This window comes from Diabrotica undecimpunctata, unplaced genomic scaffold (genome assembly GCF_040954645.1).
Source record: "Diabrotica undecimpunctata isolate CICGRU unplaced genomic scaffold, icDiaUnde3 ctg00002775.1, whole genome shotgun sequence".
In the NCBI taxonomy this organism is placed as follows: Eukaryota; Metazoa; Arthropoda; class Insecta; order Coleoptera; family Chrysomelidae; genus Diabrotica; species Diabrotica undecimpunctata.
In genome coordinates, this window is record NW_027313979.1 from 5,671 (window position 1) to 18,483 (window position 12,813).

At 32.8% G+C, this 12,813-nt stretch overlaps 1 long non-coding RNA gene across 1 annotated transcript; it reads right to left on the minus strand.

Moving 5' to 3' along the window:
• Window positions 1-5,054: 5,054 nt before the first annotated feature.
• Window positions 5,055-9,165, minus strand: LOC140432079 (uncharacterized). The gene is made up of 2 exons (XR_011949761.1): window positions 9,091-9,165; window positions 5,055-7,710 (listed from the first exon to the last, which is right to left on the minus strand). It is a non-coding gene; the product is annotated as an uncharacterized lncRNA (long non-coding RNA).
• Between the last annotated feature and the right edge of the window lie 3,648 nt (window positions 9,166-12,813).

Sequence of the window (12,813 nt, forward strand, 5' to 3'; positions counted from 1 at the left end):
GGAAATGAGCAAAAGTACCGTGTTTTTTTTGTCAATCGCTGTGATTATTATTTTAACAATTGTTTTAGGTTCTATATGTGTAATATATTTTTATTTATTAACAATTTTAGTAAAGATGGCTGATTTTTAGGATTTTTGCTTGTAAGTTAATATTTTATTAAAAAACTGAAAAAGATCACATGTTACGTCACACGCTCAAATGATACGGTCCGAATCTGTGAGACTCATTAGTTAAGATTTAAGTATTAGTATAATTGAATGATTTTTATTTCTGCTTTAGTCACATACTTACAAATTTCTGCTGTTGAAAAATGTATAATGATAGTTTTTGTCAATAAATATAATTTTGAAAATGTTGTACTTAATTTTTTTTTAATATTTATTCCTTTATTATAATTACACTGTTGAAAAGGTCTCTCAATAACTACTAACACATGAAAAAGAAGAACACAGAGTACTTTGCAAAAGAGAACAAAAAAAAGCACAAAATCGAAAGCAAATGTAAGTAAAGAGGAACTTAAATCTATCACATCTTTAAAAGAATATGGGTCCATGACAATTCACAAATGGACCAAACACAAAACTACAAAAAGGAAACTACAATCCTTGGAAAACAAAATATACAGAACATGTAGTACCCAAATTTAAGAAGGAGTACTTGACAGACTATCAAAGAACATTAACACCCCTTTCGATGATTATGTCCCATTACAGCAGGACACCACACCTATACGGTATACAAAATATACTCCTCAGACCAATTTGCAGCAGCATGGGTTCTCCTTGCAGCAAACTAAGTTATTTCTAGATGTAATACAACTATTGGTACACAATACGAACACCTTTATTAAGAACACATTTTCTGCAAAAACTACTATAGTTGAATATCAAAATTGTAAACACTAAATTCTGAGAAATTATAATTGAGTTTTAACAAAAACATTGTTGCCAGGATGTGACTATAGATAATTTATCAATTTGTATATTAATAATTCACATACAGTCAAATAATCATAGAATAACAGACTTATTCTATGACTATTTGTCCATGTGGCCAGGAGGGGACTCATATTCTGCAGTTTTATAAAAATTCGATACAAAATCAGTTCGTCCCTCGGCGCCAGGTTCTTCGTAGACCATCGCTGTCATGATATTCGTGTTCGGTGATCCCAAAAACTCCTGAATTACGACTTTGCACTGATTTTCAAAAAACTTCAGGATACGAGGCACGTCCTGGGCACCAAGTGCCTCGGAGACCGTCGTCGAGATGATATTCGTAAATCATGTCTTATTAAGTAAAGACAAATGTGTAGCAAATACAATAGAATGTCGCAAGATTCTACTACTTCTCTCTAGAACTATTTTTACACCATTTATATAAATAAAATGTGTAACATCAAACAGTTTTGTTGAAATTCAACCACCGGTATAGGAAAAGGAATCATTTTAGAAAATGAATCGATACAAAAATTAAAGAATAAAACCACAATTAAAATATTTTATAGATTTATTGTTATCATACTGTTAGTTGTCACAAAGTATTTATAAAGTAATAAGAATAAAAACAAATGTCTTATCACAAAAACATGTACACCAAAGATTACTCATTAAAAATAACAAATTAGAACAGTAACAAAAAAGTACAAGTGATTATTAATAAGTATGGTCATTAGCTGGGAATATTTTATTTAATGGATGTATCCAAAGTGGTCAACTTGGAAGATTTCGTTAGTTACAATAGTATATGGCCTTTAAGGTTCATTTGAACTACAACAATCAGAGGAAAGAGATTCGCGGTAAAATTTCAACAACCGATCATTTCTCGATAATCTCTCTCTCATTACTATAGGGTTCAGACGATGTCAGCGGCTTAGTGGTTGTAACCAGCGGCTTAGATCCAGCAGACAAAAACTTCTGAACGCATCTGCCTTGACATTTTATTTTGTTTGATGCTTCGACGAATCTAGCCACAATATTTACATAAATACTTCTATAAATAAATATTCTGCTTCAGTATCACACTGTACTTTCATTATTCCATTGTAAATCCATTTTTTAGATCAATCGAAATTTTTAATTAAAAACTCTTCAAAAATTAAAACTCATTATTACGTACTAAGTCATCCAGAGGAAATAAAGTACGTAAATTTAAGAGAGGCTTGCGCTGGCGGTTTAGTCAGCTGTCCAGGTCGTTTGAACGCACCCATAATTTGTTGTTTTTTTTCTGCGTTTGTAATTTTAAAATGTGTTTTGATTAGCATTGTAAATGTACAATAGACATATTGCAACATAATTTAGTTTAAATATTACCTTACAGGCTATGTTACTATCGGTAAAAAAAACCATGAAATTGATCTTAACCTATAACCTGACATCACGCCTGTATGATCAAGGATTATTGGCTTCGGAGTTAATGTACATTCGTCACTGACATCATGTGAAAAGTCACTGAAATGTTCTAGGAGTCAATACTCCTCAGCATTTACCTTCTCTTACCACTCTTACCTTACTCTTTACCTTTTATGAGATTGGATTTTGCAATTTGTACCGATTGTTTTTACGAGTAGAACTTTCTCTATATTTCTTTCTACCCACCTTGGTTGCTATACCAAAATCTTAATTTGGTTTTCATGTTTGTACACGTTATATAACTCAAAATTATATTTGTACCTCCATATTCCATTATAACAAACATTCTTGTAATAGTAAATAGAAATTGTGATGTCTGCACTTCAAAAACCACTGCATTAGTAGATGCTGCTTAATTTGTTTTTGAATTTACCTTTCATGTAATATCATATTCGTATATTGCGGTTTTTTTTATCGTTTTATCAGTTTTCTACGGTAGAAATTACTGAACAATTGTCACCTAGCCAACCGACCATATCTTACCATATCTTTGAAAATTTTCTCAGACTGTCGTGTTATTCGTATCATGCAAGATATCACTGTCGTTACAGTCGGTTTTATTTTTTACACCTCTGTGCGATCCACCGCCGTGCACAGCTCCGTCCGTAGCCCGCGATAAGAAAACTATGCTTACAAAAAACGACTAATGTCAGTATTCATGTAGAATGGCTTCCTTGATACATTAGGGAAATTTTATAAGATCGTATTACGCCTCTCATGCTCGCCTTCGACTAGCATGGTCCCTTCCCATGCCCATGTTAGATCAACTGAGCCCTCATGTAGCGAGAATTCTTTAAATTAAGCATTAAACACTTAAATTTACTAGCACCTAGTCTCATAGAATATCTCTAGGATTAACTGGACGCAGACATACACCAACTGTCCATGAGTTGGTAGAGTTGCTATTGCAGGCACAGCATAACGTCGATCATAATGTGCTCATTTAATTAAATGTATTCCTCTTAAATATCAAGCAGTTAGGAACGCACCAGCAGTGAAATCCTCACGAAGTAAAGCACAGAAAGGCAAATTATTATTGAATAAATTTTCTAATTAATATAAACTTTATTATTTTTCTTTCTGATTCAATATTTTATGTTTCATTTAGCATTCGTGTTATAGAATTATCAATTTGGTCTTTCAAATGTATACTTAAAAATAGAAAATAACAAAAACATCACAATTTCAAAGTGGCCTACTCTTCTGATCAGTATACAAAAAGTGGTGAATGGCATTAGACATTTCTGGTATAATTTGTAAGTATAAACTCACTGCTAGTCATTGATTTCATATTCTAACCTATATAATTTTAAAAAGGGGACAGAAAAACATTTCTATATTGATCGAATCTGACGTCATACGCGATAAGAAAGTTGCACAATGGGTATAACTATTAACTTGAACAAAACATGTAAATATCCACCAGCGGAAAATTCCAAATTGTTTGTATACCACTCCCACGTTTTTTTTGGAAGCACATTATCAATAGACGTATCCCCCGAACAAATACAAAAATTAAGAATGTGTCTCTTTTATAACTATGGATATCTTTGATGAACTGTTTGCTTTCCTTCTATTATGAAACTGTACATGAACTTTGAAGTAGAACATCTTTTTTGTTAATTTTTTGGAATGATATTAATCAGTTCGATTTTAAATGTACAAGTAAAAAATGCTATGGTATATTTACAAAAATGAATGATATTTGTGCTATTTATCAGATCTCAGGTTATAAACAAAATATCAGGTAGATGCCAGCTGGATTGTATATCCATTTCAGTTTCAGACATCTAAATACATTATTATTATAGCAAACGCAGAACGTTTTATCACACAAAGTATAATGATCAATCTCTCTGTAATCACACGAACGTTATTGTACTTGTTTATATAACAAGAGCTAACAGAAAGTTTTGAAATAGAAGTTTGGGATAGGAACTTGATGCGAAAAAGTGAAACAACATAGTAGTTTGTACGATCTCCTCATTCATTGCTCTTATATCCAAGTATAGTCATATTGACTGGACTGCATCATGCTTGATGCAAAATTAGTAAAGCCGCCACTCAAAGTATGTATCAAATGAAATCGAGATAATCGAAAAAAAAAAACACTTTCCAGGCCTAACCTAAAAATGACTAAACCTTAATTTGAACTTTCACGCTTCACTGTCTGCTCAGAGATAATAAGAAAGCCAAAAAAAGCATAGTGGGCAATTTATCGAAGTTGCGAGGATATAAGACGCGGAAATGGATATACACTAGTGGCCAAAATTCTGAAAACTTCACAAAAATTAGTTAGTTTTGTTAGCCATTAACATTCCTCTTTTTCATACGACTCTTATTTAAAAGATTATTTATAATTTTATTGCATGTTTTATATAACATTTACGTGACGCGCTATCTCAGAGTGATATCAAACGTGACATTTGACATAAAATGTGACATAATACGCGCCTCCACCAAAAATTAATTGATGCGGGGTCAACAAAGTGGACTAAAGTGGCTTTCTATCTACTTGTCACAATAGTTATTAAAAAGAAAATAAGTATTTGGTGGGATAATCTTTATTTTTTAGAACAGACTCGATTCTGCGGGGCTTGGAGTTTACGAAACGAGCCAAATCATCTGGTGTAATAACTAAACCAGTTTTGAATAATGGCTTCCATCAGTCCTCTCTTGTTTTCGGCGTGATACTAACATTTTCAGCCTTGACCATAGACTTTCTATTGGGTTTAGATCGGTTCTATTTCGAGGCCAAGGCAGGACGCAGGACAGTAACGTCAAAGTTTCTCAACCATTCCACGGAAGTCTTGGCCGTATAACAGGGCGCTCCATTCTGCTGGAAGATTAATTGTTCAGCACCCCCTTTAAAACAAATCTCTGATAGTCGGCATCAGTTTGGCTTGCAGTACTTCTATCGATTTTTTTGAGACTCAATGTTTCAGCAGCGTATGTAGCAATACGAAACATAAGGGCATTGACCAACATAAGTTAAGTATTTCTTTGTTATTGTTCGGTCTTTCCATATTTTAATTAATTTAGCTGTTACGGTTCGGGTCATTGCTTGTCCACGCTTGATTTATGAGGAGCAATCGCCATTATTGTTTATTAGTGAGCCCAAGTATACAAATCTCTCTACTGCTTCGAAATTCGCCACTTGGTGTATGTGCAGTAGATCATTTTATACATTCACAACATACAACTGTTTTAGACTTTAATCTTTGATTTCCAATTTACGGATTTGGAGGGGAACATGTCATTTGATAAAAAATAGTCTTTGCTGCTCTTCATTTTTCTTTTTTGGATTTCTTTTTTCTCTTCGCTCTTGTTTGAGTTAGTGTTTTTATCTTTTGTATGTTCCGTGTTGAGGCCACTCCATCGCCTTGTTTTTGGACTATTTCAAAGCTTTCAGTAAGTTCATTCTGTATGCGGATCATTGCTGTTGTTGAGTCCATCGATGCCTCTACTAGTGTCATATATTTCGAGCGGGTGTTGAAGTTTTCCAAGATGTTATATAACTAGCTTCTCTTTATTGAGTCATAGGACTGTTTAAAATCAAAGAATGCAGTTGTCAACTCTTTTATGTGAAAGTAGTGACAAGTTTTGACAGTAAGTGAGTTATGAAGCATGCAAATAACCTGAAACTAATGCTTTATTTGCTTCTTATTTTTAAAAATAGATAATCTGTCAGTCAAAGAGATATTGTCTAAGTGTGTAGTGTAAATTTGGGAGGTGCAAACAAGATTTTGAAACAATAAAAAGATACTGTCTCGAGTTAAGTAAACATAAAAGGGAAATGTAGGAAGAGAAAGGCAACAGCAAAGGATGAGGTTATTTTTAATGAGGAAAACTGAATTAAACCAAGGAATATAAGCTAACAACTTTAACAAAACTTAGTACACGCTGGAATTATTGTTCATCAATACTACCTATACGAAAACGACTTAGAGATTGCAAAAAAACAATCATTAATAGCTGCCATAATGAAGAAAAGATTCGATTAGTCAAAAAATATCCGAATTGAGAGCCATTTTTAGCACAAAAATACCAACATCATTTTGTTAGAGTATGTGACGACAAAAAACAACAACAGCTCATAGGTATCACACAGTTAAACTTCTGTTGGAGATGTTCTAGAGCTGCTCGTCTTGCTTTAAAGGTGGCGAATTCCTTGTGTCGATATAAAACTAGGTAAACTCGCAAAACTGCAGAAAATTGCTTCATCATATATTGGAAACTGAACTAGAGCCAAACTATGCCTTCAATGGCCTCAAAACTCACCAGATTTTAGTCCGATTGACAATCACTTGAGTAATAGTAAAATTTAGACTTTGTTCAATGTATTGTTGTTTTTTATTCTATTATAAAACACGCTCCAGAAGTTAAAAAACAAGGGATCGCATATTTCTTATTCAAAATTTTTTAAATTGGATCCTTTTCTCTTTTTTTTAGTATATAATTTAATTACTGATAAACTATTATAAAAAATGTAATACCCATATCGTAAGAAGCACAGATCACATCAACGCTGGTTTTATAAAAGATAATGATATCCGGAGGTAAGTTTGATCTGAAAGATTTCTATTTAGCAACAATATTTCAGTTTATCAAAGAAATCAATTCAGAAAGTATTTTTATAATTTAAAATAAAATATTTTATATCATTCAGTAATCAATAGTGTTGGCTAGGTATAGAATTGATAAAACTAATAATTTGAATCGATACAATGGAATCCTTTGAACTGAAGGAACGATTTAGTCCACCTCTAATGTTATCGTTGCAATTTGGTGAATTAGACAACTTTAATTACACTTTTATATGTATATTTCGGTTCAGAAAATACTTATTATCAATCAGCGATCCGCGAGACCCTATCTCTCACCGTACTACTTATCCATCTACAGACTCTTGTGAAATTTTTCTCTGGTTAGCGTATTTCTCGGACCATAAACCTAGTAAATTACTTAAGTTGAAATGAGTCGCTACCCGCTGGGCCATCAAGCCAAATCAGTTTTAAACACTTTAAAACCGAGAGAGACACTACAGTTTTGTGCTAATTGGATCACATCTCTGCGTTTGCTATACAAAAAGATGTTCACGATCAAATCCAAATATGAAATATAATATATGGAATTACATTATTTGAAATACGTTTATATGTACACATTATAATAAATACAGATTCAAAAGTCATTAATGCTCATCGCATAGTCCCGTGAATTATCCCTGGTCGTGTCCGTCCTTGTTTTTTTCCTGCTGGGCTCGTGTGATGGCGGACTGATATCTCTTTTCTTCGAGTTCTATAAACACCAAAATAAGTTAGAATTAAAAATAGATTCAATGTCTTTGTTACGTTTTATTTTACATGTGATTAAACCACAACCATTTGTAACGAGAATTACATTTTTGACGTTTCGATTTCCAATACGGAAATTGTTTTCAAAAAACCTTCAAAATAAAAATTATCAACTAAGTATTTAACCTGTAAATGTTAAGTAAATATTTGTTCAAATAAACTTCGTACAAAAACAATAAAAAACCGTTTTCGACAAAACAGTGGAGCTTGGTTTAATATTACATCACATAACCTTATTTAAAAACAGGGTTTCCATTATAGAAGGCATAAACAGTTTCCAAATACTACGTTACAGCACATAAAGAGTTAATTTATGCAGTGGCTACAGCAAACAAAGATTATTTTTGAAATAAACTATCAGAGGCACAAAACAACAGCAGAAAATATGGTTAATATCAAATCATATATTATCCACAACTCAAAACATATAAAAAAGAAAGTAACAATTCATTAGTTACAATATCATAATTGTACATTCAATATAGCTGAGGACATATCTAATAATTAAATCAGTACTTTGCACATGTAGGAAAATCTCTAGCAAATAACATACCACCTCCAGTAAATATAGAGCCAAGAAAATACAGATTAGAGTGACAACAAGTCCCGGAAAACCATATTCGAGAGACCATAAGAAAACTAAAAAAAAAGGAAAATTCTCAGGCTGTGATGACTTTAGTGTGGATATTATTAGAAAGTTTGTAGAGGAGCTGCTACTGATTATAACTAAATTAGAAAACCTCTCTATCACTGGATTAATAACAAACTCTATGAAAATGGCTATAGTGGTACTATCAGTAACCAAAAATAACAACCCTTGCGAAAGTTTAAAGATTGAGATGGCTTGGGTATGTATCAAGTATGTCTGTATGCCCTTTGCTAGAAGGGAGAATGTTTAGTAAATTATTGAAACGCAAGCTGACTGAAAATCGGTATAAGAAGACAAAACTTCAAAAAGTTCTTTCTTCTTAAAGTGCCTATCCGTTCCGGACGTTGGCGATCATCATGGCTATCTTCACTTTGCTTATTGCAGCGCGGAACAGTTCAGTGGTAGTCGTGTTATACCACTTTCGCAAATTTTGAAGCCAGGAAATGCGTCTTCTTCCCGGTCCTCTCTTACCATTTACTTTCCCTTGGAGAATCAGCTGGAGAAGGCCGTAACGTTCTTGATTTCTCATTACATGACCTAGAGTAGATTCAAAAAGTTAATGATTGGAAAAACCTAGCACGAGATAGAAAGAAGTGATAGGAACTCCTTAAAATAGCCTCTGCAGGGGTCCTAAAAACCTAAATACTTCCTAAAACCAAAAATAGAACTACTTACATATTTTTTATCCCAATGTTGTTGCATATATTTCAATAAAATACTGGTCTTTTCTGTGACAATTACTGAAAACAAATAAAATAATTATATATAATAATAAATATATCAATAGAAATCATATTATTTAAAATTCGTATACAATTTTACAAAAATTACACCTCTATCTGATACTGATGTGTTTTTAATCCAAATATTTTTTAAAACAAAGCTAGATGTAAGCTTGGGGAATTTTTTAAAGAGGCTATAAAAATAGAATTTTATATTGTTTAAAAAATATATTTAAAATTTAATATAATTCTCATTCATTCAATAAAATTCAAAATTTCTAGAATAAAATCTCTACCTCCAATGAAGTTTTTTTATTACTTGTGAGTCATGACTGAACATTTTACAATATTTAAAAACATTTTATTTACCTGGCACCAATTAGATATTACATTTAAATTCTGTTGTTTCACAGGAATGTAATGAGAAAACTATAAAAAAAATAGAAAGGAGTTTTTGGTCTTAAAACAAGTCTTCTTTTTCTTCTTCTAATGGCGCTACAACCCTTTGTGAGTCTTGGCCTGCTTAACAATGTTCTTCCATTCTGCCCTGTCGGATACTTTCCTTCGCCACTGCCTGATGTTCATGGTTTTAAGATCCCTCTCTACGTCATCTATCCATCTTTTACGGGGCCTTCCTCTTGTTCTGTTTCCTTGGGGCTTCCATCTCTGGACTACTTTTACAGCTCGATTATCTGGCATTCTTTCTAGGTGACCAAGCCAGTTTAGTCTTCGTGATTTTACAAATCTGACAATATCTGCGCTCTGCATTAGTTCATCCAGCTCGTGGTTCATTTTAATTCTCCACGAACTATCGCTGCATTGGGTTGGTCCAAATATCTTCCTTAGTATTTTGGGCTCAAATATTCTCAGTTGATTTTCATCAGTGGTTGAGAGGGTCCACGTTTCACATCCATATGTGACCACTGGTCTAATTACTGTTTTGTAGATTCTCAGCTTAGACTCACGATTCAGTAACTTACTTTTCATTAAGTCTTTGTATGCATAAAAGCACTTATTACTGCTAAGAATCCGTGCTTGTATTTCTTGACTGATGTTGTTGTTGTCATTTATAATTGAGCCTAGGTAGGGAAAAGTGCACTCCATATATTTTGTTTTGCTTTCATTTATATATATATATAGACCAAACGTAGCAGCTTCTCGTTTCAGTTCTATAACTTTTTCGCTTAATACCCTTTTGTTGCGGCTTATTATGGCAACATCATCCGCATATGCGCATATTTGCATAGATCTTGTATTAATACAGCCGTTTATATCCAGTTTTCTAACAACAGCTTCTAAAGTTAGATTAAAAAGTGTTGTTGATAAGACATCCCCTTGTCTAACTCCATTTTCAATATCAAAGGCCTGCGTCATATTTCCATCTATTCTCACCATAGCTTTGGAAACCTCCAGAGTCATTCGTATAAGTTTAACCAACTTATTGGGTATCCCTAACATAGTTGCTTTAACATCTTTTGTCTACTCCATCAAACGCCTATTTGAAATCGATATACAAGTTGTAAATAGGTATGTTATATTCAACACATTTTTCATGTATACCTCTTAACATATGTATTTGGTCTATAGTTGACCTCTTTGGTCTGAAGCCACATTGGTATTCACCAATAATCTCCTCCGAAAACGATTCCAGGCGGCTATATATAATTCCTGATAATATCTTATAGATGACATTTAAAACTGTTATGCCCCTATAATTTTTACAGAGTCGTTTGTCTCCCCCTTTGTACATAGGAAGTATGATTCCCACTTTCCAATCTTCTGGGATGACTTCTAGTGTCCATATGCGGTCGATTAGTTTATGGATACGCCTCCATAGCGCATGTCCACCATTCTTTATCAGTTCTGCAGTTATTCCATCTGTGCCAGGTGCTTTGTTATTTTTTAGATGTTTTATGACGTTTATCGTTTCTTCCAATGTTGGTTGCTCAACTAGTTGTTCTGCTGTGTGGTGAATTATCTCTTCATCTTCGTTTTGTTCTTTTTCTGGGTTTAACAGCTCTTGAAAATGCTCCTTCCACCTTTTCATTATTTCCTCTTTCTCGCTGATAATTGCCCCATTTTTGTCCTTGCAAACTGTTGATCTTGTTTTGTATCCTTGGGTGCATTGCTTGATTTCCTTGTAAAATTTTCTAGCCTCTCTTCTGTTATTATAATCTGTAATTTGTTGTATTTTTCTATTCAACATTTCTCTCTTTTTCCTTCTGCATATTTTCTTTGCATCTTTTCTGAGTTCTTCATATGCCTTTCTATTCGATCAGGAATCCCTTTGTAGACATTTCTGTCTAGCTATATTTTTGCTATTTATTTATATTTTAAAACAAGTAATTCTTATATTTAGATTCATCAACTTCTTCACAATCTCTCTAAAGCAGCCAATCCTTCATGAGCTTGAGAGTTCCATACCTTCTGCTATATATCAGTGTACTAAATATATAGTACAGACTCTTGACACTATGAAATACATAAGAGTTGAACCTTGAAATACATAAGATTGAATTTTGCTCAGGCTTCAACAATATCACTCTCTGTTAATCTGTGTCTGTGTTTTACATTCCTTTTTTATATACTACATATTTTTGACTTGCTACAAATAATATTTGTATTTGCAAAGTAGTTAAATAAATAAAATACCCGCCTGTACAACATATAGCAAGCCATGTATTTACCATGTCTTGAATCACATTTTACCTACTTGTTAGCAGGTTCAAAACAAGTATTGGTGATTTCGTCAACAGTCGTCAACGTAACCTTTTTCATAATTCAGAAATTACTGGGGCATAGATGACAAAAAGAAAGTGAATATGAGGGTTAGAAACCAAGTTAGTTTGGATAAAACTTGGTCAATAAGTCTGGGTGTAAATAGAGCACAAAGTATAGATTATTTATGTCATAAATGACTTCATTATTAACCATAAATTTACAGTCTAAGTGCTTAAGAGTGGTATGAGTGGTCAAGGTTGATATAATATGGCTCTACTGCAAATACTTGTATCAGTTCTATTTAATACCATATTTTTAAAAGAAATTAAAATGGTGTGGTGTAAAAACAGGCAAAATTCGTGTCAACCACTTAGATGTCACTTGGTGTACCTAATGCTAGCACACTGTTTCACCTACTACAGATATATTATGTCACTACACTTTTGAGCTAATACATGGTATCAATACAGGCTATGTCTGTATAATCGTATTAGTACACAAAAATTGTTACCTATGACTAGGTGGAACAATTAAGATATAACAGATTAACAACAATAGGGTAGTAATAGATAATAATTCTTTTGATCTTAAGTTACCTTAAAAATGTCTTAAAGCCATCAGAAAACAGATGAGGATTTCAGACAGTTAGAAAGGTCATTTATAAAAAAAGCAAAGTTACTGAATGTTCCTCAGATAAATCACTACCTTAATTTACAGATTTTTAACTGTTCATTTGCTGTTGTTCATTTATCAAGTAGAAAATCATTTTGATATGGAGTAAAAGAATTTTTAAAATGTTCTAATAAATTGCTGTGTAAAATATTCAAATATTTTTACCAAAAAATTTAATTACTCTTTCCATCATCCATCATACAATCTAAATTATATATGATTAGCAAAAATGTTACAAAATCATTCAACTCGTGTACTTTACCTAAACTCTGAGATAGCGCGT